Source organism: Lactuca sativa, chromosome 4 (assembly GCF_002870075.4).
Source record: "Lactuca sativa cultivar Salinas chromosome 4, Lsat_Salinas_v11, whole genome shotgun sequence".
In the NCBI taxonomy this organism is placed as follows: Eukaryota; Viridiplantae; Streptophyta; class Magnoliopsida; order Asterales; family Asteraceae; genus Lactuca; species Lactuca sativa.
Genome location: NC_056626.2, coordinates 329769447 through 329797282, shown reverse-complemented (window position 1 = coordinate 329797282; position 27836 = coordinate 329769447).

Genomic DNA, 27836 nt, shown 5'->3' with positions numbered 1-27836 from the left:
CAGCCGTAGCAGCTGTCATGGCTCACCTGAATGCTAACAAAGCCAATGTTAGAAAGGGCCCTATCGGAAATTTCGATCCTAGCAATGGACAGCAGCAACCAACCCCTGCATACACAACCACTCAAGAACCTCAACCAAATCCACTGAAGAGAAGACTCAAGATCGAGGAGGGAGGTACCTCGGCTCAAGGACCTTCCGAAGGGCAACGAGCTGAGACAGTCAATACCCCTGTCAATCCTTCCCTCCTGACTTCAAGAAGACCATACCTAGGAAACCTTCCCCACTGCGGAAAGTGTAGCTACCATCATCATGGTATATGCCGGGAACTCTTATGTGCTAGGTGCAACATGAAGGGGCATACTGCTCGCGTGTGCAGAACCCCGGTGGAGCGTATTGCATCAATCACCAATGTGACGACCGATCCAGTTTGTCGTCTATGTGGTGAGATTGGACACTTCAAAAGATACTGCCCAACTAAAGGAAACAACAAAGACACAGGAGGAGCCTAACTCTATTGCTTAGGGAGAAGCATCAAGGAACCTGGTGGAAATTTTGGTACGTCTATCAATCTCAGATAACTAATCAAAAACATTAAAAGACTAATTCAAATGTATATATCTTCCCCATTAAGGTGAAAGTCGCAACACTGTTATAAAATTTAAAATTCATCAGGTAAAACTATAATGACTAAACGTATACGTTACGTCCATGTATAGTTAAGATGGATAGACCTAGAGTGAGTGAATGCCGCCTCATTTCCTGTTCCTCGTTTGGTTGTGGATTTAGGGCGGAGTCGCTCAGTCAACAGTCCTCCCCACCTTAACTATACATGACTAGTATATGTAGGCGATTATAGAAATGCCTTGTGAGAATCCATTCATGAAAAGGTACTCTACTCAGGAACACTTAGGACTCTCTATAAGTTCCGTGTCGATTCTATCGGTCCAAGTATCTGCGGCAGTGATACACAGGACGAAACCCGTGACGCCTAGAACATGTGTGCCTGTTCGGCGCATGACTCTATCGATCCTCATTTTGTATCATGTCGAGGTATGCCAACTTCGACGACTCTATCGATCATGGTTTGACGTAGTGCAACCATGTGTACATCCCTAGTGCTGTGTAAAAAGAACTTTCTCTGTAGCCATGTCGACAAATAAAGGTTCTTCCGAACCTAAAACATAACACAAATGATTAAACCTAATGCGACCCGTCATTCGTCCCTCTTATCTCAAACCTTCCGAAGTACCCAGGAGAAGGGTACCACGTGCTGTTGACCGACCCCTCTTAGTCATATGGAAACCGGAGCGAAAGACACTGCAAGATACTCCAGAAGACAATAACCATGCAAAGCATACTTCGTAGATTCACCCGAAAGACCCTTCGCACCTCGCACATCAGGTTCGTGAACCCAGAAGATAGAACTCATGGGACTGACCACTATAGCCAGGTATATGCATAAAGGTGGTATATAGTTAAGATCAAAAAGATTTAAGATGTGTGCTTCCTCCTTACTCCCTGTTCCTCGTTGGGTTGTGGGTCTAGGGTGGAGTCGCACAATTGAACATCCTTCCGACCTCAATTATATACGGCCTGCATACACCAAGTATTAGTGGTTAAGCCAAGTATGAGCTTTACCACTGATGTGCACAAAAGTACCCACTAATTTTAATATTTATAACCTAACAAACTTAGACTATCTATGCACTTATAGGCAGTGTACCTAGTCAGATTACAGTATAGCTTAGGTAAGTCGGGTGTCGATCACAGGGAATGGTGGATTAATTTATTATATTTGATTATAGGTTACAGGTTACACGAAAATAATAAAATGGTTTAATAAATCAATTAACAACTCTCGATAAACTAACAGGAAAGCAAATCTCTTCAGGTACTTTGGTTTAGATAAATTACACCTTAAAACATAGACAATTGCATACACAAATTCATTTATTCAATGTTCACCGATTCCTAAAATGATTAGATTCGCGTTCACTATAACTAATCCTTTAGCAAACAAGTCAATTCAAGCAGTGATCAGTTGATTAAACTAACATGCTTCCTAGTGTTCAGTTCGTATCAAGCAAGACTTGTAAATATAGTTAATCAATGTAGACATTTAATCAACCTCTTGTTGATGGTCATCAAACAAGGCTCACACATTAACTTACTTATTCTCAAATTAATCCTAGTTTCACATTCGTTATTTCTAGGCTTATAATCTCGATGGTCATCAAAAATCATAAGAGACAAGCAAATCAAGCAGATGTTCAAGCAACTCAATTCACTTAACAATGAACAGAAAATAATCATCATTAACACATGAGGATCTTTTAACAAGCTTGGCAAGATAAATTAAACACAAATAAACTATTTAATATAGCAATTAGTCTAATAATCAAAGCTTCATTCAATCATAAACACAAAGTAAAACGTTTTTACACCTAAATCAGAAACTAAATACAGAAAAGTACCACCATAGAATGCTAAACATGGTCACGTCAGCAAACCATATGATAATCAACATGTATCCGCTCTCCAATCCTTCCGATCTCCGCTTCCGTTAGCTTAACGGCCTTCCGGCCGCCTTCTAGACCCTCAAAACGGCTTAACAGAAGTTAATTGTCGACTAAATTAGGTTAGAAGTCGAATCCTCCTCTCTGGTTAGCTATAAATCGACATTTATAATCTTTATGGCCGACCTAAGTACGCTGGGCGTACTTAGAATTACGTAGCGCGTACTCAAGATAATCACGCGATCAAGTTTATCCGGTGCAAAGGTGTACGCGGCGCGTACTATTTCCTTACGCGGGGTGTACTCGCTTTTTCAGCAATTTTGATTTCTTTTAGCTTCTAAGCCCGGTTCCCGATTCAGTCTTTTCTTTTGTGCTTCATCGACAACAATTAGCTGCAAAACATAATTCAAAGTATTATGAGTACTTTTTAGTTCTAAAATAGAATAAATAAGGCCAAAATACTAAGATAAAGTGTATAAAAATATATATAAAAATACACATATCAAAATACCCCACACTTAGCCTTTGCTTGCCCCCAAGCAAATTTACTTTTATTTTACCAATATTGCACTAAACAATCCATTTAAAACTCAGCCATTATGCCAAGACCTCAACGCGTACATTTGTGTCTAATATTTTCCTAAAGTACCCCCCCATATTTTAAATACTCACAATCATCATAAACACTCGCCCACTTTTTCCGAACAATGCTCATTTTATGCAACCCTCCGGATCCATCCGCAGAAAACCTCCTAACCTCAAGGTATTTTTAGTCGAGCAACCTAAGCATACATAATCTAGAATTACAATTTTCCGATACCACTATGGAGCTTTATTTGAATTCTTCATTTCTTTGGCAATTTGATCTTTGATTTCTTTGAATTCAACGCCTTATTTGAATTGATTTCTGGTATCTTCAACTTTTTGAATTTCTTCAGAATTTTGATCTTTTGATCTTTACTTTATTTGCTCCAAAATTCTTCAAACTTTTTTCGTAATTCTTTTTTTTTTTTTTTTTTCATGTAACTCACTTTTTTTTTTCACTCAAAACCCTACATGCTTAAGCAGAGGCGCTCAACCTCAACCTTTATTGGTTAATGATAATAATTTTCCTGGATACATTTCAGGTTTAGGCTGCTAAACATATTGCATCCCTCAAACCAAGCGGGGTTGTGTTTTTGTTCCATGATTTCACTAAAATAAGGGAGGCCACAAATGCACTAGAACGTATATTGGATCAACTAAACATTTGAGTTCTCATCGGATCATCTCATACAATATTAGCAAAATTTAAATTATCACTAGATTTTCTATTATTAAACTATTATTTCAAGTTTTAAAATTTTTAAATTTCCAAAATTCTAGCAATTTCATTTTTTTCTCTTAATTTTAATTTACTTTTACCGATCCCCTACCCCACACTTATTTCATACAATGCCCTCATTGTATGCTAAAACGAATTAAGAACATAAAAAAAGAGAAAAAGGAACAGACTCCCCTGGGTAGTTGTGGCGAGATCGAATGGGGCTGCTACAAGTTGCTTCAAATTTTGCCGAAAGACTGAAAACTGGAACTGCTGCCTCTGAATTTGCCGAAAAATAAAATCAAGACCGCCATCTTTAAAAATGTGGTGCAAAATATTGCAAATAAATGCAAAGTATAGTAACCATGACGTGGGAAAGTGTCGACCACGTCGTCTCGTCAAGAATGACATCCTCTACTCGCGATGAAAAATCCCCCATGACATAGGAAAGCGTCTACCATGTCGTGGCAACCGGGACGATACTTCTTCCGCGCGTCGAAATAAAACTCTATAGTATGGGAACTGCTCATCCATATCATAAGAGTCAAAATATCGTAACAATGCCAATCTTCAAAACGATCGCTCACGAAATAAATATGCACCCCACACTTATGACAAATCGTGGGTCTCGACTATAATCTTCAACTCTCATACCGCTCTCTCAGTCGGACCTAGCTGCTGAACTTACTGCCAGCTTCCTAAGGGCGAAAATTCTGCAGAAATCTAAGCAACCAAAGAGCATCAACATGGAAAACAAACTAAATCAAACTAAATCAAAGTTTAATTACATACCAAATACTAAAAACTAAACTAAACTAAAAATAACACAAAACAAATAAAACAAAAAAAAAAAAAGGATCACTCGTCATCTCCATCATCATGTGGCTGTGTCCCAGAAGTACCGGCCCCATCAAATCGTGACTGGAATGGTGGTGGAAAGGGAACCGAATACTGAAACCCCTGATGGGCAAAGAATGCGTTCAACGCATTCCCATACCACCGCTGTTGCATGTCCACATGTGCAACATACTCGCTAAGACGATCAATGCCCTGAGCCAGATAGCGCATATCAATCTCCCGCTCAGGTCCCTGCTGCGCTCCCCGAGGAGCAGGTCGACACCGCTGGACCCGTCTCGGCTGTGGCTCGGCAGCACCCTCCTCATCTGCCACATCATCTGCTCGAACCCTCAAAACACCATCACCACCCCACTCTAATACGCGCATCGACTCCAATAGCTGAAGACTCATCGGCCTCATGTCATGAAACACCATCGATCTCGTGATCTCACGTGTCATCATCTGGTATGATCGAGCTAACCGTGTGATAAAATGCCCTCCGCATACCGGGCTATCTCCCCGAAGTCCCCTGGCCCTCCGTCCCAAGTATGCAGCTAAAACAACTGGAAGGTTCAGGTGCCTCCCTGGAGTAACTAGTGCCCATAGGAAATACAGGTCTGTCGAAGGCACTCTCTCACTATTCTTGTGATGCGTGAGAGACATAGAAATCAACCGGTGCAACATTCGGTATGTAGTGGACCGAATCATCCCCCCTCGAGCGGTAGATGGTGTATACACTCCTCCTGTAATCTCGGCCCAAAAGGTGTTCTCGTTATAGTTCGCTGGCCGTTCCGTAAGACAGTCAGCAAGGAATGCCAGGAAGTGGACACTCCTCGTCTCGTCGGCTGTGTAAATACCCACCCGAGTAGCAAGCTCTATCACGCTGCATTCCCGGCTCACTCCTCCCAGTCTGAAAGCAAAGGCTGTCCTGTCATCGAGTGCCTTCCTAGGATCATAGGAAACTATAGCGTAGAACTCCAGCAAAAACTCCCGATACACAGGCTCCTGGATCCTGAACAAACGCGCCCATCCCTGACACACAAACAATTCCACACCACTTGCGTCCGAGTGTGTATATTGCAAAAACTCCTGGATCAATGCAGCAAGTCCAGTCCTGGTAGCCAACTCCCAATCAAATGAGGGTGCAATGTCAATCTCCTTTGTGAGAAGCAAGCTCAAGTTGGTGACATAACGCGCCCGGGTAGCATCGTTCAGCGTTTGCGGAAATTGTAAAAAGCGATGATCGGTCACATCCTCGGGAGGATTGGTTCTTTGCGCCCTTCGAGCCATAATCTGCACACATTAACACAAAACACAAAACCAAACCAAATATCACAGCATTAATAGATTTTTAAACCAAAAAAATGGAGCTGCATAAGGGCTGTACGCTGGGCGTACGTCCAGCATACGCTGGGCGTACGTCCAGATGCACGAATCTGTGTTGGTTCCTTTTACTTGTGCAAAAATCATAACCCACATTCAAACAAACACAGCAGGGCATGCAAAGTGTTAACATTTCGTGGTCCAAATGTAGTATGAACAAAAATCGGGACCTCCCTTGTTGGATTAATGTCTAAGTCCATAACTATATTTGGTATATACTTGACCCGACCCGGCATGGTCCATTTGGGTTGCACTTCACCGACACAATTTATATGGATAATCTTTTGAGAATAGTATGTTTATGATTAATATTAATATGTTATAAGTTCTAATATATTAATATGGAATCATATTATTTAATTAGTATTGATCAAGAATTAATTTATAATTAATTAAGTGATCAAAAGGAACTAATTAAATATGGACTCTTATATATATGGAATGGGCCAAGTTCATTTAGGTTGGGCTAAGCTTTCATGGATAGTCCATGGAGTGTTTAACCCATGGATCCTAGGAAATGAAGAGTCATGGGTATTAGGGTTTAACCCTAATCCTCCATACTATATAAAGATGTCTTTGGTTGGTGAAATTGGCACTAGTGTGGATACACTAAAGAAGGGCTAGCCAATTTCACTAGAGAGAACCAAGTAATCATATTCTCTAAAGTATTCCAAGGTGTCTTGGTGATTTGTGATTCCACTTGAGGCTTCCACACTATTGGGGCTAATCTCTTAAAGCTTGAAGACATCAAGCTACATCAAGAGGTATGTATTCTATCTTGTTACATTCATAGTTTTTGTATGCTAGATTAGGATAATACCTTGGATGTTCTTATTTGCATGTATAATAGAGAAAACATAGATCCAAGGTATTTAGGGTTGCATGTACACTTAGGAAGTGTTAGAATGCTAAAAACCCAACAGTGGTATCAGAGCCACGGGTTGTTTTCTGTTATATTGATGCAAATATTTTATTTTCAAAGTTGAAAAAAAACATGAAGTTTGTCAAATTTTAAGATAATTACTTGTTCTTGTGAAAAACTAATTATTTGTAAAATTTGAATAATTTGCTTTATGAGTTGAATTAGGTCAAATTTAATAAAAGATAAAATAATATGATTATTTTATTAGTTTTAAAAGTTTGATCTAAAGAGTTTTATTTTTTGAAACCTCCATAAGTTATGGATATGAAAAGGTTTTTAAAAAAAAAATTGATTCAAAGTTTTTTTGGAGTTACAAAAGTTGGTGTTAATCCAAATTAATCTAAGAATTGATTCTAAAATGTGTTTTTGTAACTTGTCCTCAAGTTATATGAAAAGTCACATTTAAGAATCATAAAATTCATAAAAATTGGCAAAGGTTACAAAAATGAAGAGTCTAGTTCTAATTAAATGGTTTTATGACTCCATAACTTGTCCTCAAGTTATGGAGGACCAAGAGTCTCTTCATTTAATAAAATAAAATAAAATAAAAAAAAGGTGTAACCTTAATTAATTCCATAAGTTATAAAATAAAGAAAAGTTAATTCTTTTATTAGTTTAAAGTCTTCCATAACTTGTCCTCAAGTTATGGAACTTGAAGAGTTTTTGGATTAAAACTACTTTAAACACATAAGTTATGGAATTAATTAGTTTTGAATAGTTTCAAAACTTGCCATCAAGTTTTGGAATTTGTAAAGTTTTCACTTATGAATACTTTAATTCCAAGTTAGCCCTTAGAATTTTAAAAGTTAAAATTCAACCCTTATACTTTATAATATTATAAGTTAATAATATATATATGTATAAGAGTAAAGTCAGTCTTACCGCTAGTACGCCTCATTCACGAAGCCGGTCTATAAGGTGGGTATAAGGTTGTTGCCTATAAAATGGCAACTTAATGGGTGTCCACTCTCACCCACCGCTTGCTTGACTGGTGGAGGGTCGTTAGCCGAACGGGTTTGACAGGACTAGAATTCTCCCTTCATTAAAAGTATTAATGAAAAATACTAAGTAACTAAACTCTTAATAATACCCAATCTTAGTTACTTAGGAAAAATGTGAATAAGGTGCTAATCCATGAAATTACACTTTACACTTTGTCTAAGTCGTTAGTGGAGCGTGTGTGGTTAACCGGCACACTAACTTGGACTTAACAAGGTAGGTAAAGGGTGACTTAATATTTATCATAGTATCGATGGAGCGTGTGTGGTTAACCGGCACATCGATTGAGGGGTAATTTATTAAGGGTACCAAGTGATTTGCATGGTTACTTCACACCTTGTTTTGTGATCCTCGGCATCCCAGTCACAAAACCTGAAGGGCACACTCGAGATTGAAACATGCCTTTGAAAAGTTCAATGAATCTCAAAGATCTAGGAGTTTCAAAACCAATTAAAACCTAATAATTCATTTCATTTATCTTGGTGGAAATTGGTGAATCGTCATTCACCTACCTTCAAATATTTTATAGCTTGGATTACGGCATACCTCTTCTAAGTTATAAAATAGTTTGTTGGGTCCTAGCCTTAATATTTCATATTGGGTGTCATATTAAGGACTTTAAATCAACTATCTTGAATATCTCCCAAAAGATGTCTGTAATAGACACCAATGATCTTCCCAAATCTAGTGAAACAAGGTTTCCTAATGAAGATGATGTCCCTTGGAAATCATACTTCTTTCTCCTCCTCCAACTATTCTCCCTAACCCACAAGTTCTTGAAAAGTTTAAGGTCACTCAAGCCCTATTGGCAAGGCAAGGTCTAGGTGTGATCACATCTTGGAGATGTAAGTCACATATTGACAAGCAGGGAGAGTTGGGTGTCAAAGTCTTGAGAAAGTTGGTGGTTAAATCACTTTCTAGGTCATATAGTGAGTTCCTTTGGGACACCTATGAAACAGACTATGACAGGACCCTTAATGATCTTATCTATTTGTTAAGATCAACTTCCTTAAAACTTGATGGACATTGACAATAGTGACACAGGAAATCCCGGAAAGCTTTCTCTTCCCAATGGAAAGGGATCGGCCATAGTCAACTCGGTTGACCAAATGGTAAAAAGAAAAGCTAAGTCTGTGATAGTCTCGTGTATCATTATCAAAGGGTCCATATGTTTATATTGCCAAAGGAAGGGACATTGGTTGCGAAGCTGCCAAAATTTACCTAAGGTTGTTAAAGTCAATAAGTTTGACTCTACTTCAGGTAAAGACCACTATCTAACTCTGTTAAGTTTCTATTCTGAGATTCCTGATACATGATGTGACTGGGTCACATGGTGATGTTTTAAGAATCAAAGGAAAATTGAAGATACTTAAAGAAAGAATATGCTGAATCTGATCGCGTAGATGGTTTTCTATCGCGTAGTTTGAAGATCGGATTCTTGAGCTACTTCTTAGGAGTTATGAGATATTGCTTAGGAATAGATAACAACAAGTTTTCATATGGATTGTAAGGATAAGTTTTTCCGCAAAGTTTTAAAATAAAAGAAAATTTTTTGGATTTTATTTATTTTAAAATATCCTTACAATGGCATTTGGAAAGAAAATTGTTGCTTATAAGATTCCATTAACAGCAAGAGTGGAAACATGAAATTGATTCTTTCATTTGTGGTAATGTCTAAATTTACCAAATAAGGAAAGATTCTCATCACCCAAGTTTCAAGTGGACCGGAACTTGGAATCATGCAAGCTGTATAGCATGATGAATGAGAACTTCCAAGTTTTGGAAAATTAAGACTAATTACTTGATCACATGGATGTGTGAGTCAAGTAATGGACTAAGGGATCGAGTACATAGTCTTGTGCACTGATTAAGTCCACCACAAAAGATCGATAAGAAGAATCAAATTAGGCAGAAGGATAAAAGTTTCTCAAATCTGAAAAGATGGGAGAGTACTTTAGTATCAGTTTTGTGATCATCTTAATGATTAAGAAACCATATCACAATTAGTTCTCTAAGGAAATCTTAGTGCGTTCTTATGACTAAGAAGAGGAACTTGAATTGTTGAAGTGGTTAAATCAAGAAGATGAGTCATACTTCGTTCCAATACAAGTCTTAGAGTCATACTCCAAGATTGTAACTTGAGTGACATGTCTCAAAAGAAGGTTTAAAACACTTGTCAAATGTAAGAGTAAAAGTTTTTCTACTCTTGTACATTTGAAATTGGTAAGCTGTGATGTTTTGGATAAAACAAAGACCAACTTAGGCCAATTGTGTGAAGTGTTTCTCTTGATTAGAATCCACACTATCTCTTGGATATTTGACAAGGGAGTCTTATAGGTCAAGAGGACAGTGGGAGTCTTAAAGGTCTTGAAAGTCTCAAGAACTAATCAAGAGTAAAACCTGAAGTTCTTCACTAGCACACGACTTGAGGTTTATAACCTATCATGTTGACATATTCTGTGCCCATTCCAGTTAAAGTTGGTTTTGCATTTGAGTTCTTAGAGTTCTCAATTTGTTGCACAACAACTTGGAAGCAATGGCAGGCCCTTGAGCTGCCAGGTGGCAAGAAGTTAAGATTGAGTTCAATCCATATGAGTTTGGATTTGTCATTATCCTTGTTTTGTGACTATGGTTTTGACAATTCACATGGATAAGAACACATACGCCATTAAATCTAAGTGTCATAAGGTTTCTCTCTGATTCATGAAAATGATGGTGAGGAAACACTTTCACTAAGTAGATTTTAGCTAGATAGCAATTGTGATATTTGCATTCTCAAAGTCGTTAGTGGAGCGCGTGTGGTTAACCGGCACACTAATTTGGACTTGTGAGAAGTGGCAAAAAGGTCTAAACATTATGATTACGGCATCCCTCTTCATAATTGTTTAGATACACAAGTGTGCTATCTAAGGGAAGGTGTATGATTTTGATACAGCTTTATCAAAACAATCTAGCATCAGAAATCTGAACTTTGGTAAGAAAGTCAATGAAGTATTGATTTCTAGAAGTCCAGCTGATTTCTGAGTACATGTCAAAGCTAGTGGGAGCATAAGTGTTATGCTAATAATCATCATGTTAGTGGGAGCATGATAATTATGATAAGTATTGCAAGTTAGCAATGTTAATTATAGAAAACAAAAGTTTCAATTGGGAAAGAGTTGTTTTGCTATAATTAAGGGAGAGGAAATTATACTTCATATCAAATCTATAAGGTTTAGATTTGAGGTTTTAATCATTTAGTCAAGGAAATATATGAATTTCATGTTGGAATGGCTCAACATAAGGAAATTATGTATATGAGTCCATTATTTGCGTTCTAAAATTCGATTATGATTACGGCATCCCTTTTCATAGTCTGAATTATGAGAACTTGGCAAATTGAAATGGAAATGTTATAGCAAAAGACTGGTTTAGTCTTTATGTGAGACATCATGAATCGTGTCCCATATGCTTCGGATATAGGATCGATTACATGTGCTATAATCATCCGTTCTAAATTTTTCCAAATGCCTAGGGCATTAAGAAGGGAAAAGGTTTAGAACTGGATATGACTAAAAGGATTAAACAATTGTCGAGGACAATCTAAGGTTTACCAAAGATTGGTTGCTCAAGGACAGTTGGAAGTATAGTGATAATTCTGGAAGGACCATATTGACATAGTCTGTAAGGAGGCATCTCCTGTTCAGAAGTGATAAGTCAGAATGGAATCTGGAAATGTTTCAAAGTTAGAAATTTCAATCTGTGTAAGATTAAGGAAACTTAATGCAAGAAGGATATTTCCAAGGAGTTGATCCCCTTTGGAATACTCTGTAATGATTGTTGCCAAGTCTTTGTGACTTTGTGCATAATCGTTACAAGAGGATCAATGCATATAAGTTTAGAATCTAACAGATTTCTGTAAATGGCATGAATTTGGAATTCTTGCATTTGCAGTAAGGATTTGGGAGTGTGAAAAGAGAATCATTGAAGTTATGTTCAATTGATCTAGTTCACAAAGTAAAGATCATAGACAAACATAGTATGCATACTTGGTGTGTGGCATGACTAGTGTTTAAGAAAACATAGTGTACATGCTTGGAGCATGGGACAACTATTGTTTTAAATTCAAGAATAAAGTTGATAGCTGAAACAGTATACAATGAATAATGTGTAATCATATGGTGATAAATAAAAGGTGTTTTATTTATGTTCAAAGATTTGATACCATATTGGATTCAATTATTATTGTGTTTCACTTTGCATGTTTTGACTTCCCGAATAAACTAGGTTATTCTTCCGGAATGACTAAGTTATTCAAACATCCACAGTCAGTTATATGTTGGAAGTAGATATGAATTAAGACTGTCATGGGTTGGCTTGTAGAGGTCTAAGGTGTTGGACAAAGGGCTACAACACTCATGAGTGCTCATAAGTTCTGAGTATTGGATTCAACCCGCGCTCATTGGAATCACTTCATGGATTTTATCACGAGTGATCATGAGACGATAATATCTTATATTCTTCAAACCTAGAGATATGAGTTGTTACTATGAGTTGATAGTACATTGATTGCACGAAACCGCATTTGGTAACTCGGTGCTATAAAACGTGCTTTTGTGTATGATTCAACAAGTAGTAGAACAAGCCATATGAGTCGAAGTTTATCCATTCCTTTTACCTTCAGGATAAAAGCGATATCTGTGGGCCCCTCGATGATTTGATGATGACAAATGGAAGTGCTCGGCCGAGCCAGGACTGATTTGATTTGTTCAATTAGTCAGTCGTCATAAATCGCAAATCGGGAAACAACAAATGGACAGAGAGAATGATTATAATCCATGTCTCAGTCCATATGATATCTAGAATGGAGGAATATATGATCCCTTATCTAATGGACAAGTCACTGACAAAGGTCAGAGTTCATCTACAAGGTCAGAGTACGATAGAAGCTTTTGAGAGCTACGATTGCCAGTTAGGTTTGAAGTCATACACAATAATAGTTTTAGACTTATCCAAGTGGGAGACTGTTGGATTAATGTCTAAGTCCATAACTATATTTGGTATATACTTGACCCGACCCGGCATGGTCCATTTGGGTTGCACTTCACCGACACAATTTATATGGATAATCTTTTGAGAATAGTATGTTTATGATTAATATTAATATGTTATAAGTTCTAATATATTAATATGGAATCATATTATTTAATTAGTATTGATCAAGAATTAATTTATAATTAATTAAGTGATCAAAAGGAACTAATTAAATATGGACTCTTATATATATGGAATGGGCCAAGTTCATTTAGGTTGGGCTAAGCTTTCATGGATAGTCCATGGAGTGTTTAACCCATGGATCCTAGGAAATGAAGAGTCATGGGTATTAGGGTTTAACCCTAATCCTCCATACTATATAAAGATGTCTTTGGTTGGTGAAATTGGCACTAGTGTGGATACACTAAAGAAGGGCTAGCCAATTTCACTAGAGAGAACCAAGTAATCATATTCTCTAAAGTATTCCAAGGTGTCTTGGTGATTTGTGATTCCACTTGAGGCTTCCACACTATTGGGGCTAATCTCTTAAAGCTTGAAGACATCAAGCTACATCAAGAGGTATGTATTCTATCTTGTTACATTCATAGTTTTTGTATGCTAGATTAGGATAATACCTTGGATGTTCTTATTTGCATGTATAATAGAGAAAACATAGATCCAAGGTATTTAGGGTTGCATGTACACTTAGGAAGTGTTAGAATGCTAAAAACCCAACATCCCTAACAATATGAATCATTCCCAGGAAACATGTATAGCGGTCAATAATCGAAGTCAGAGTCAAGAACTCGAAGTCACAGGGGTACGCTAGGCGTACGACCCCAAGCTCAAATCGATGGTGTGGGACGGAACTAAGACGAAATTAGGTTTGAGGGTTTAGTGTATTAACCAAAATCGGTCCATTCAAGCCCTAATCAACACATACAATTTCGAAATCGGCCCTAATTCGAGAAATATGTAAACCCTAGATTTCAAGCAAAAGCTAAATGCAGCTTATTTTATCGATTTAACTACAAATCAAAGCCCTTGAGTAACCGAAAAACTTACCCGTGTGTCGAATTTTACAAGAAAGGAAGCACAATCGAAAATGTTTAGGAGCTCTTGGCCGTCACAGTGCGAGTTTGAGAGAAAATTGGGAAAAGAATAAAGAAGAAGTCAAAGGGTCAAAAGATATACCTGGTCGCTGATGTACGCGGGGCGTAACACAAGGGTACGCAGGGCGTAACCCCATCCCCCTGAAATGTTCATTCGCGATTCGGGGCTCATTACGCATGGCGTAATATAACTTACGCGGGGCGTAGTTTAATTGAAAATTTCCTTTTTCTTTAATTTAACTTCCTTTTCTTTTTAATTATTTAATCTAGGGGAGTTAAAACTTATTTATTTTTTTTCCTTTTTAATTTCTTAAGCTAATGATGACTTCACGATGAGTGATAAAAAAATTGAGATGTCATAATCACTTATCTTTGTCAAGATCAAACCACAATGGTTGATCAAAAACCTTTGCACGCAAGAATTGGTTTGCGAAAACACCCGCTTTCGGGACCCGTTAGAATATTTCCCTTGTTTTCCTTGCACCTTTAACTAAAAGCGGAACAAGAAGTGACCTAACTAGTCAAGAACAGCAAGAGCTCGGTCTTCCACTTAACCACCACAATACGCCTTACTATACTACGCATCATGGATTGAGTTGGACAAATCAACAAAGTAGTAGGCTAAGCAGGTCAAGAATTCCCTAGTCGCTTTCATTCCCGAAACCCATGCCAAAAGTAAAGTCAAGCAATGTGTACAATCCCAAATTCCTGCAAAATAAAAACAAGAACCTTCCCGACAAGTGAAATGATATCATCGAAAATCAAACTAAAAATAAAAACTAACCAAAAACTAACTAAAAACAATTAACGAATAATCAAATAAAATAAATTAATGACAAGCCGTTCCGCGGCAACGGCGCCAAAAACTTGATGTGCACAAAAGTACCCACTAATTTTAATATTTATAACCTAACAAACTTAGACTATCTATGCACTTATAGGCAGTGTACCTAGTCAGATTACAGTATAGCTTAGGTAAGTCGGGTGTTGATCACAGGGAACGGTGGATTAATTTATTATATTTGATTATAGGTTACAGGTTACACGAAAATAATAAAATGGTTTAATAAATCAATTAACAACTCTCGATAAACTAACAGGAAAGCAAATCTCTTCAGGTACTTTGGTTTAGATAAATTACACCTTAAAACATAGACAATTGCATACACAAATTTATTTATTCAATGTTCACCGATTCCTAAAATGATTAGATTCGCGTTCACTATAACTAATCCTTTAGCAAACAAGTCAATTCAAACAGTGATCAGTTGATTAAACTAACATGCTTCCTAGTGTTCAGTTCGTATCAAGCAAGACTTGTAAATATAGTTAATCAATGTAGACATTTAATCAACCTCTTGTTGATGGTCATCAAACAAGGCTCACACATTAACTTACTTATTCTCAAATTAATCCTAGTTTCACATTCGTTATTTCTAGTCTTATAATCTCGATGGTCATCAAAAATCATAAGAGACAAGCAAATCAAGCAGATGTTCAAGCAACTCAATTCACTTAACAATTAACAGAAAATAATCATCATTAACACATGAGGATCTTTTAACAAGCTTGGCAAGATAAATTAAACACAAATAAACTATTTAATATAGCAATTAGTCTAATAATCAAAGCTTCATTCAATCATAAACACAAAGTAAAACGTTTTTACACCTAAATCAGAAACTAAATACAGAAAAGTACCACCATAGAATGCTAAACATGGTCACGTCAGCAAACCATATGATAATCAACATGTATCCGCTCTCCAATCCTTCCGATCTCCGCTTCCGTTAGCTTAACGGCCTTCCGGCCGCCTTCTAGACCCTCAAAACGGCTTAACAGAAGTTAATTGTCGACTAAATTAGGTTAGAAGTCGAATCCTCTTCTCTGGTTAGCTATAAATCGACATTTATAATCTTTATGGCCGACCTAAGTACGCTGGGCGTACTTAGAATTACGCAGCGCGTACTCAAGATAATCACGCGATCAAGTTTATCCGGTGCAAAGGTGTACGCGGCGCGTACTATTTCCTTACGCGGGGCATACTCGCTTTTTCAGCAATTTTGATTTCTTTTAGCTTCTAAGCCCGGTTCCCGATTCAGTCTTTTCTTTTGTGCTTCATCGACAACAATTAGCTGCAAAACATAATTCAAAGTATTATGAGTACTTTTTAGTTCTAAAATAGAATAAATAAGGCCAAAATACTAAGATAAAGTGTATAAAAATATATATATAAATACACATATCAACCACGAACCTCATAGTAAAGCCCTTCATCCTATTCCATAAAATAGGAGCTGGAGTCAAGAGAACCACTACGGGTTGAGCTACTATAATGACCACAAATCCGAAATTTGTGGTCATACCGGTTAAGCCCACATAGTAACTAACACCCTCAGTTAGTAAAGAGATTAAGTTCCGAGTTATGGAACCCTATACTCACTATATTTGACCTAGACCGAGAAAACTCAGAACCTTCGGAAGAGTAGTTGAAGAAGATATTCGCACTACTCAGGCACTTCGTCCACCCCGTTACAGACGAGTAGTGCCTAGGATCCTCCGCCCTCTCGCATGGAGGAAGTCATTGTCGCCTTGTAGACGATAGACTACATTCTCCGAAGTGAACACTAGAATACAGAGAACCATAGGATAACCTTCGCAGCCGAGAATACTTGATCAAAGTGCGAAAGTAGTTGCGTTAAGCCTCATGACCCAGATCCCGAAGAGATTATAGACTTAACACCAGCCTTGGTGTTAGTCAAGGGGTTATGCAGGAGCATGCGCTTTCCGCACTACAATACACCAAAGTCTTAGAGATTCATTGGACTATTAGGTGTTCCACGAATACTATCTCACGCAGAAATAGTAGAACCACCTCCCGAGATAGTCCAACACTCATCTAGTGAAACCCTATCTCCCTGACCCTGAGGGTTTCCGTTGATAATATCTCAAGATTCATTGTGCAGGTTCATTTTGCACGAGCTTGAGATAGACACCCTACAGTAAACAGAAAACCGTAGTCACACAACCCATCCGATGACCTAGAAAGCCTCTAAAAGTCAAGTGACAGGAAAAAGCGAAACCAAGGATAACCCGAGCTTCCGGAGAACCAACCTAAAGGACTACACTACCAGTATGAGAGAGAACGTTAGGAACTTCGGAATGGCGATCACGCCAGTGATGATCTTGCCATAGAAGTACACTATGTTCTAAGTACTGAAAAGCTCTACCCTTCCGAGAGCTCAGGACCATCTGAGAATCCTCACGGAGATTTGGTCCAACCCTCGTCAGACCATTACTACTTTCGTATATTCCACAAGCTTCACACCAGATCGATCCACTTCTTAGACTTGATATGTGTTTACCCGACATCATTCTTCGTATCCCACTCATCTTGATAGAGACCATTGAGAACCCTAACCTCGTAGATACACCAGATGGAAAACGCCTAACTACATGAGACGGAATCCGCATCCCGTAGGTGAAGGTTTGTTGGAATGAAAAACCCAGACCAGAATTCACTTGGGAATGCGAGGACAAACAGATTAGGAAGTACCCTCCTGCCTCTACTTGACCATTCATACCGACTACCTTGCCTAGACCTGAATTTCGGGACGAAATTCTCTCTAACAGGGGGATGATGTGACAACCCAAAGTTTATTCCGTCACATTACCCCGTTTCCGTTAACGGAATATTCCACGTTATAAAAGTTCCGTTAATTTGAGGTCGTAAAATAAATAAATGTTTTATTTATTTATAATCTGTGTCATTATTCGTCGTAATAAGATAAAGAAAAGCATGTAAATTACATTTCCATTTTAATTTGGAAAAAGTTAAATTTTATTACGACCACTAAATCGGGTGCGACCAAAATCCCCGTGTAACGGCAGTATCGGGTAGATTCCCACTGAGCTCCAAATCCAACCCATATATAAGGGGGAATGGACTTCATTCCACCCCTTTTCACTCTCTCTCTATACTCTCTCTCATAAACGTCCGATTTCGTCTAAAATCCGCAACCAAACGCCTCCAAATCATAAGGCCCCTTACCCTAGCTTGTTCTAAACATCATGGGTTGTTGTTATAGCCCAAAAATCGACCATGTGAGCCGTTAAAGAGGAGTTTAAGGCCTAAGATCCTCCTTAGGCCGTAAACCCCTTAAATGAGGCCAAAATGACCCAAATTTGTCCCTTTGAGCCTAGGAACCAATTAAGGATTTAGCCTAGGAGTGTTTGAAGCATAAAACAACAACTTTTGGGACTTAAAAGAGGTTTTACGGCCCAAGCACATGCTTAGGCCGTAAACACCCTCTAAACTTGTAAAATCAAGTTGCAAACACTCCCAAACCACCCTTAGGCTTAATACATAAATTAGGGACTTGCTATTTCGGGTTTGGAACAATTAAACACTAAGAAATGAGGGGTAAAAAGGAGTTTACGGCCCAAGCACATGCCTAGGCCGTAAACACCTCCAAACCATGTCAAATGGTAGTTTTAATCCCCCCAAATGGCCTTATACTTCATTATAAATTACTAGGATTGAAATAAGGGCCTTAAACTTCCATAAAATCAAGAGGGTAGGAGTTCACGGCCGTGAACTCCCATAGAGGTGGTTCATGGGCCGTAAACTCCCATTAGGTGCCCAAATGGTACCCAAACTCCTTCATTTGACTTGGAAAAATACATAGGATTTATTCTCAATCACTTAAGCCCTTAAAACACCCAAGGTATATGTCCATGGGAGCTTACGGCCGTAAACTCCCTTGGTTAGGGCCGTAAACTCCCATTTGGTCCCTTTAAAAGTCTTAAATCCACTCATACATTTTAGATTTGGACCTAGCAAAATTCCACGATCGAGATAAAGCCTTTAAACATCCTAGAACACCCTCACCATGAGTTTACGGCCGTAAAATCATGGGGAGTTGTCCCAAGGCCGTAAACACCATATGGAGAGTTTACTCTTGGAGAGTAAACTCCATTCCTAAGCCATTCACACCCTTGAATGTTACTCGGGTCACCCCAAACACTTAACCAAAGTGTTTTCTGCTCCTTAGAGTGCGTATACTTGTTTAGTTAGTATTAAATGTACTAATTGTATGTGAACATATGTTATCATATGTTAAATAGGTCACTAAGTGTGTCCAAGTCTTTACTTGACACCGAGCACCCAACCGGCGCCTTCGTCGGATCCACTTACACCAGGTGAGTTCATACCCCTGAATGAACCTTTTTAAATGTTGTTACATGTTTTATAGGGGGGGAATACAAGTTAAACATGCCAGTTATCATATCAATCACATGTGATTGATAACCCGCATGCACAAGGATTTACCACACTGTAAACTGTTTTACCAAGTAGGATACTATAAATGGTTTTCCAAAAGGTTTTCACTTGTTCAAAACTCTTACTTATACTGTTTTATCAAAGTTCATTTTAAACTGGTTTATGAAAAGTTTCCAAATAATTTCTAAAGGTTTTCAAACTTATTTTACCAAAGAACACCAAGTTGTGATTTTCTCAAGTATAAAGGTTTTCTTCCATGTTTTGATACTCCCTTTTAGTTTAAACTCCTACTTGATAACGCTTTCACTTCGTGATGCGTTTATACTTGTTATTGCCTCTATTTCGCTTATACTTGTAGTCGCTTATGCCTATTAGACGCTCTTACTTCACTTGTTGTCGCTTCTACTTCGTGATACACTTATATTTGGTAACGGTTATACTTCACGATTCGGATATTCCACACTATATGTTTATACATCACGATTCGGTTATTCCATACTGTACATTTATACATCACGATTCGGTTATTCCACACTGTACGTTTATACATCATGATTCGGTTATACTTCACGCTAGGTTTCCACTTGTTACACACTCAGACGTAGTTAGGTGTATGCCTGTGCTTGAATAGGTGCATATAAATAATGATTGAAGGACTTAGGATGGCTTGTCCGCCCTATTTCCTTTTCTTCATTGAGATGTGGTCTGGTGGGATCGGATGTCCGTCCGAAGGTCGTTTGATTCATTAGTTATATATTATGTGTGCAAGCATAGACATATAGGTTTACATTAGTCAGTTTAGTTATGAGTCTCTACCTCTAGTTCAGCACTTATATTGGAAACCCACTACCCACTATTTGGGATGCATCTTCGGGACACGGCCTTCTCCGTCGTCTAGTTGGTAACCAGAGTCTCCTGTAGGGAGAGTGGACATTGTGTGTATAGATCTATACGGGATTGACACCCCCGCACCCTGACTGCTAGCTACAGTCCACAGCCTACCAAGCCAAGGGGTGACAAATGTCATATATTATATTGACTCTTGTAGGGCGTCAGGTACTCTAGTGTCGGTATTCTCTGTTTTAGACCTTACTAGCTGTATCTTTCATTTGATACTGTCTGGGGTCTGTATCCTCTGTTTTTAGACCTTGCTAGCCGTACCTTTCATTTGGTACCGTCTGGGGTCTGTCTCTCTCTTTGTTAGACTGAGCCAGGCGTGTCGTTTGTCCGATACTCTCCTGGAGTCTATGATTCTTTTGCCTTAGTTAGCAGTCTTCACTGCTGAGGCATATGTTATTTTCCCTGATTTCTCTTGCTTTCTTTAATAATCAAATTTTGTATTTTGATAATGATAGCGATTAAGGGAAAACTACTTTTTACCACATAACTCCGTCCAGTCTTGGTAGAAGACTGCATTTATTAAAGAAAATATAGGATTTTCTGGAAAAGACTCTAATTTATTGGATACTCTAAAACTACCACTTTTGTTAAAGTTAGTTGAATAAAATGACACTAAATACTTATGAACTCACCAACATTTGTAAAAATGCTGATACTCGCTTTTCAAATAACTTGTATTCTCAGGACAACATTAGACATGTACATCCCTGGAGCTTCTGACGAAGACAGTTTAGTACCAAGTTGCACCTACATTATTTACTTGTATTACTTTGATATATTGTAATGTAAACCATGTAAAACTATTACTATTAATGCAATGTTTTGTTGTACTTTGATTACTATAATGCATGTGTTGTGATACTTGACATGACGTCATCCACCCCAGAACGTTTCCACCGTTCCGGTTTTGGGGTGTGACATATGAACTCATGTGGGGGGGTCATTTTTGATGGGTCGAATTTCAATGACTGGATTCGAAACATTCGCATGGCTACTCGATATGAGGAAAAGGAGTATATCCTCGACGAAGAGCTAAAGGAGATTGATGAATCTACTGCCATTCCTGAAGAGATAACTGAGTTTAATGCTCATGAGAAGGACGCGAAAAAAGTGTCGTGCATCATGCTTGCAACAATGACTGCTGAACTCCAAATGTTCAACGAGGACTACTATCCTTACAAGATACACCAAGATTTGATGGAAAGGTACCATTAAAGCGCTCAACAGGAGAGATACGAGATCATTGCATCCATGATCACAAAAAAGATGAAGGATGGAGAGTCCATCATGGCCCACTTACAAGACATGCAAAGGTTTGTGGACCGCTTGCTAAAGTTGAATGTCAAATTTGACGAAGAGTTGGCTATTGATATTATACTACACTCTTTGCCTCCTTGTTATGATCAGTTCCGAATGATGTATCATATGAACAAGGGGGAAGTCACTCTATGCAAGCTTCAAGGCCTACTAATAACTACCAAGAGTAGTTTGAAAGGCAATTATGTTGCACCCACTCCTACCGCTATTGCTCCTGTCTTAGCAATTGGACAAGGAAAAGGAAAGAAGAGGAAGGTTCCTTCTAAGAGCCAAATAGGAAAGTCTCATGATGGATCCTCTTCTAGTGGGACCATAGGTGGTTCTGCTGCTCCTTCTTCAAATCCAAAGGATGCAGAGTGCTTCCACTGCATGATAAAGGGCATTTAAAACAAAGCTGCCCTAAATATCTGCAGGACATCAAGGATGGGAAGATAAAGCCCACCTTCGCAGGTATTTACAATATTCAATCTAACAACTCCTCACATGCTATTTCATGGGTCCTTGATATAGGATGTCGTTTTCACGTTTGTTCTGATTTGCAGGGTCTAAGAAGAAGTAGGTATGTGGAGAACGGGAAGATGAACTTGATCATGGGGAATTGGAAAGTGTCGTCTGTCACCAAGATTGGAGTTTATTCTTTATTGCTTAGTAGTGGGTTAGGGTTAGATTTGAATGATTATTGCTAATCGTCGAAAATGGCAAGAAATATTATTTCTTTTCATGGTTTGTACAGACAAGGTTTTAGATTTTCCTTTTATAATGAAATTAGCTCTATAAACGCTTTATATAATGGTACTTTTTATTTTGAAGCATTTCCATGTAATAGAGTATATGAAACTGTGAATGTTGTAGATAACTTAGGAAATAATGTATTGCATATTGATTCATCCAATGGTTTGGAGAAAGCATGCTTGTGGCATTGTCATCTTGGACATGTCAACAAGAAACGCATAGCCCAACTAAAAAAGGATGGAGTGTTGTAGTCATTTGACCTTAGGGTCGATGATAGGTTCGAGTCTTGTTTCTTGGAAAGATGAATAAGTCACTCTTCATTGGCACTTGCGAAATGGGTGAAGGATTATTGGATCTCATACACACCGATGTGTATTGTGACAACCTAAAATTTTTTTACTTTGAAAGCTCAGTCAGTCAACTCAACCGAGTGTCAGACTCATTGGTAATGAGTTCTAGCCTGGTTAAAGGTCATTCTAAGGAGTTTTAAGCTAAGTACACTTAAGGAATGAGTGCTAGAATGTACCTGCTAGAGACACTGTCCAACAAATCAAGCTTTAACCTCATCATTAGGAGTTCACGGCCAAGACACTTGATTTTATGGCCGTAAACTCAAGGTTGGCCGTAAATTCCTCTATAAGTACTCATATCCTTCACTATTCATTCATTATCTCAGTTTCAACCTCAAGAACTTCCGAATCCTCTCAAGTATCATCCAACTTTTCACCTTAGATCATCAAAAGTTGTAAGTGTTCTTCCTTGATTTGTTGGTACATCTCATTATCTAGCATCATCTCATGATTTCATCCATGAAAATCATGTTTTCTTAGATCTTCAAGTTTCACCAAGAACACACACTAGTGTTATTGGCCAAAATCAACCCTTTCAAGCCTCAATATTGTAAGTATTCCTTCGTTATACTTCATATCTACTAGGAAGCCTTGAAATACACCATCTAAACATACATTCCCCATGAAGATCATGAGTTTACGGCCCAAGATCTCCCTTGGCCGTAAACTCCATATTGATGCATGTTTAGACCTTAAACTCTTCTAATGACCAAGCTTGTGACCAAGAACCATTGCTTGATGAGTATAGGACCTTAAACCACACTCACTTCATAATGTCCATGAGTTTACGGCCGTAAGCTCCTTGTTTGGCCGTAAACTCATCAAATGCCTTCCTTATGATGGTCTTTATCATCCTTGTGTAGAGCAATGGTCCCTCAAGCTTCCCTAGCCTTCGGACACCCTCTTAGGCATGCTTGACCATGCGTTTACGGTTGTAAACTCCCTTGGCTATATACCCATGGCCGTAAACTCATGATAGTGCCATTCCATTTTCCTTTGATAAATCACATGTGATTCCAACACTTGGTCAAAGTGTTTCCTAGTCTCGTGAGGTGTTTCCTTGCTTTTGGTTGCCTCTAAACGCCATATTTAAGTCAATACTTGCCATTGTATGTCATTTAGGACTCGTTAAGTCTCGAGACTTCATTCATGGAACTTCTCATCCTTACGCACATATTCGTTTGAATCACCCACATCAGGTGAGTTCATACCCCGTAATGAATATTTTAACTATTTTAAATACTTTTAAGGGGGAATACAATTTGAACACAATGAAAATTCTGTAAATTTTTGTTATATATACATCTTTCAAAAGATTGCTTATATCTTTTATAAGTGATCAAAACATTTCGAAAACTCTTTTAAAGTTATGTTACTTCATAGTATAACAAAACTCCGTTTTTAAAGTACAAGCATAACTTAGTAGATGAATGAGACTTTTCAATAACAATTCAAATAAAACATTAGTAAACTATAATAGGTATAGTTTAGAGATTCAGTTCATACTAGATATAATACATGATAACAGAACGAACATACTATATGAGAAACAGAACGAACATACTAAGTTGCTATAACATGGAACTACTACATGATATAATTATACTAATGAATCACTAACTCATTGTGCTAAACAAAAGGTGATAGTTAAATTGGGTATACATGGTCATATAACTTTAATGTGGATGTACACAATGCAACCGCCGGTTTGCCGAAGTCGTGTTTGGTTCCCAAAATCTTCTGACAGGGAGAGCATATAGTATGGGAACTATGCTTCACATTATACCTTAATAATCAATTTAAGGCAATTAGTACAACAGTAGTACTATATGCAATACTACACTATATAGAATTTCCCATTACTTTCATAAAATGACAGTACCACGTGAAAGTCAAATGCAAACTATTTTCGAGTTAAGATAGTTATAAACTAGGGAAAACTCACATTCTCACAAACATACATAACATTTGATGCCTTGGTAGAAGGCTACGTTAAGTAGAAGGGGACCATAATGCTAACTGTATGATTACTTAATATATACATCAAAGGATATATATATATATATATATATATATATATATATATATATATATATATATATAGAATCCGACAGATAATAGGATGTGTGCTCTCCGCTTCACTTCTTGTTCCTTGTTTGGTTGTGGGCTTGGAATGGATTCACTCAGTCTATTATCTATTCGATTCTAGATATATAAATATATGTTTCGTATACATTAAGTCATCATAAGGGTACCAGGTAGGGGTCAAGTCATAGGACACCAAATCAATGCACAATTTTCTAGTACAAAACACACTTTCCAAATCAGAACTTTGGGTATACAAAACTAAAAACTTACCAGTAAAGGGTTTAATCCATTTTATTAAACCAGTATAAACTTAAAGGACCTTAGGTGATTACTATATAATACCTTAGTTTATACATCATGGTTATATATCATTAATACCCAATAGGTAGTTGGATGTGTGCTTTCCGCCTTACTTCTTGTTCCTTTTTTGGTTGTGGGCCTAGGGCAGATTCACCCAATTAACTATCTATTCGATATTAAATTATATATAGCTAGTATAAACTAAGTGAGTATAGAAGTAATCACTCTGGTCACCACTTTATTATAAGAAATAAGGGTTTTCTTAAAGAATCTTTTCATTAAATGTAATGGAACTATTACAATTAACTCCACGAGTAACAAGTGAATACACTAGGGTTATATACAACAATGATCTAACAAACAATAGGATGTGTGCTATCCACCTTACTTCCTGTTCCTTGTCTGGTTGTGGGCTTAGGGCAGATGCGCATAGTTGATTGTTTGTTTACTCGGAGTTTTATATAACTTGTATCCATTTAGTACTCATAGAAAGGATTGTAGAATCATTTTTACGTATCTTTCATCAAATTAGGAAATATAGGATTTTCTAGAGTAACAGGCAAACTCTTCTAAACAAAACTTACAACTTACGACATTTAACAACAACTTTCTACAACTTACTTACATCACTAAAATCTTATGAACTCACCAACTTAATTGCTGATCAACTCTTTAAAAATAACTTGTATTCTCAGGAGACTAATAGACAGGTACTTGCGCTGGGAATTCAGAAGATGGAGCATAGTAGCTTCAAGACCTGTTTTGTTATTTGCTTATGTATTCTATGTTTTGTGAACACACACATTGTAAACACTTTATTTCTAATGAAATGGTTGTTCATTACTTTCTTACTATGATTCATGTCTTGTGATACTAAACATGACGTCCTCCACCCCCGAACGTTTCCGACGTTCCAGTTTTGGGGTGCGACAGATTGGTATCAGAGCATTGTTTATAGTGAACTAAGTATATCAACCGATAAAAGATATACAACTATAAATACAATTGGGCTTAAGTTCTCTGGATAATGATATATTTTAAGAGTATAACGATAAGTTATAAAAATATACCTACTTGCTTATACATTTAGACCAAGTACCACAAGAAGAACATAATTAAAGTATTTAAAAGTTGAACACTATCATCAAACCTGAACAGGTGTGTAATCATAGCTGGGATCAATACAGCCTGATCAACTATATTCCTTCGAGATGTGGCCGACATGTGTTTGAGAGCGATGTGGTGTTGCAACAGTCTTAAAACTTACCTAAACACCAGTCAAGAGAATTCTAGATCAAGTACATTACTTTAAAGTACTATAGGATTATTTTAGACCATGTAAACAATTTATGTGATAACTTAAAAGACCCTTACGTATAGGTCTATAATCTTGCAATATTTGCTCCCAAAGTTCTATATAACTGAGATTTTATAGACTTAGAATATGTGATCTACGCTTCACTACATGTTCCTTGTTTGGTTGTGGTTTTGGAGTAGGATCACTTATTCAAAGGCCTATTTAATTTTGAATTATGTAGAACTTGTATACATTGTATAATTATAGAAGGACTCTATAAGGATCACCGCATAAAGTTACCTTAAATCTCATAGATTCTTTAGTCACATCCATTCTAGCACGACAAATACAGATAGATGTAACCACTTCCTCATAGTTGTCAACAGAAGAGTCAAGGAGGAACAAGGGAAAGTTCATGAGAATTTTTCAAAGAAGGATCAACTGGAGTAACCACAATGCCATATGCGTCACAATAATAAATAATAATCTTGTTTAACTTAATGAGTTAGTGGAAACACTACTCACGTTATGTGTTAGGATTATTTCCTTTACATGTAACTGGTAACAGTTATTCAGGTCACAGATATTCATTCGAGGATAGCCATTTCAAATTCATAAAGTTTATTCGGTATAGACTCTTTTATGAATTGTTTTCAGAACCCTGTGGAAGTCAGGACCTAATACACTCAGAACTAGGATAACCTTGTCTTTCAGCTTTTGGCTTATCTCCACTGCTATAGACTTATCCCATCTCATCTTTGTATTCTTTTAGCAAAGATGCCTCCTCGTAGACCGAATAGACGCACTACTCCGATAACTCCAACTCAACCGCCACTACCTCCGCCACAATTCGATAGGGCTACCCTCCAAGCCGTGATATCCTCCGCAGTGGCAACTGCTCTAGCTCATTTAGGCGAAAGTGGTACCTTTGGATCTAGTAGCAGTACCCACTTAGCAAACCCCGAAGCTACTGACGGACACCCAAGGGAGTGTTCGTACAAGGACTTCATGAACTACAAACCCCTTTCCTTTAATGGAAATGGTGGAGTCATCGCTTTGATGCGATGGTCCGAGAAAACAAATTCGGTCTTCGAAATTTGTTTGTGCCCAGAAGGGAGCAAAGTGAAGTTTGATGCCTGCACCTTCTCCAACAGAGCCCTGACATAGTGGAACAGCCATGTTAAGTCACTGACCCTAACAGTGGCTAACTCAATAGGTTGGCAAAACCTAAAAGAGTTAATGTTGGAAGAGTACTGCCCAAGGGGTGAAGTACAAAAAGCTGGAACAAGAACTATGGGAGCTCGCAATGGTCGGCTCAGACATAGTGACCTACACTGACAGGTTTGGCGACCTAGCAGCACTATGCCCCGGGATGGTTACCCTGGAGAGAAAGAAGATAGAAAGATACATCTGGGGTGTAACTGCCCCGACCTAAGGATATGTGTTCTCTTCTAACCCAGCCACATTTGATAGCGCCAAACGC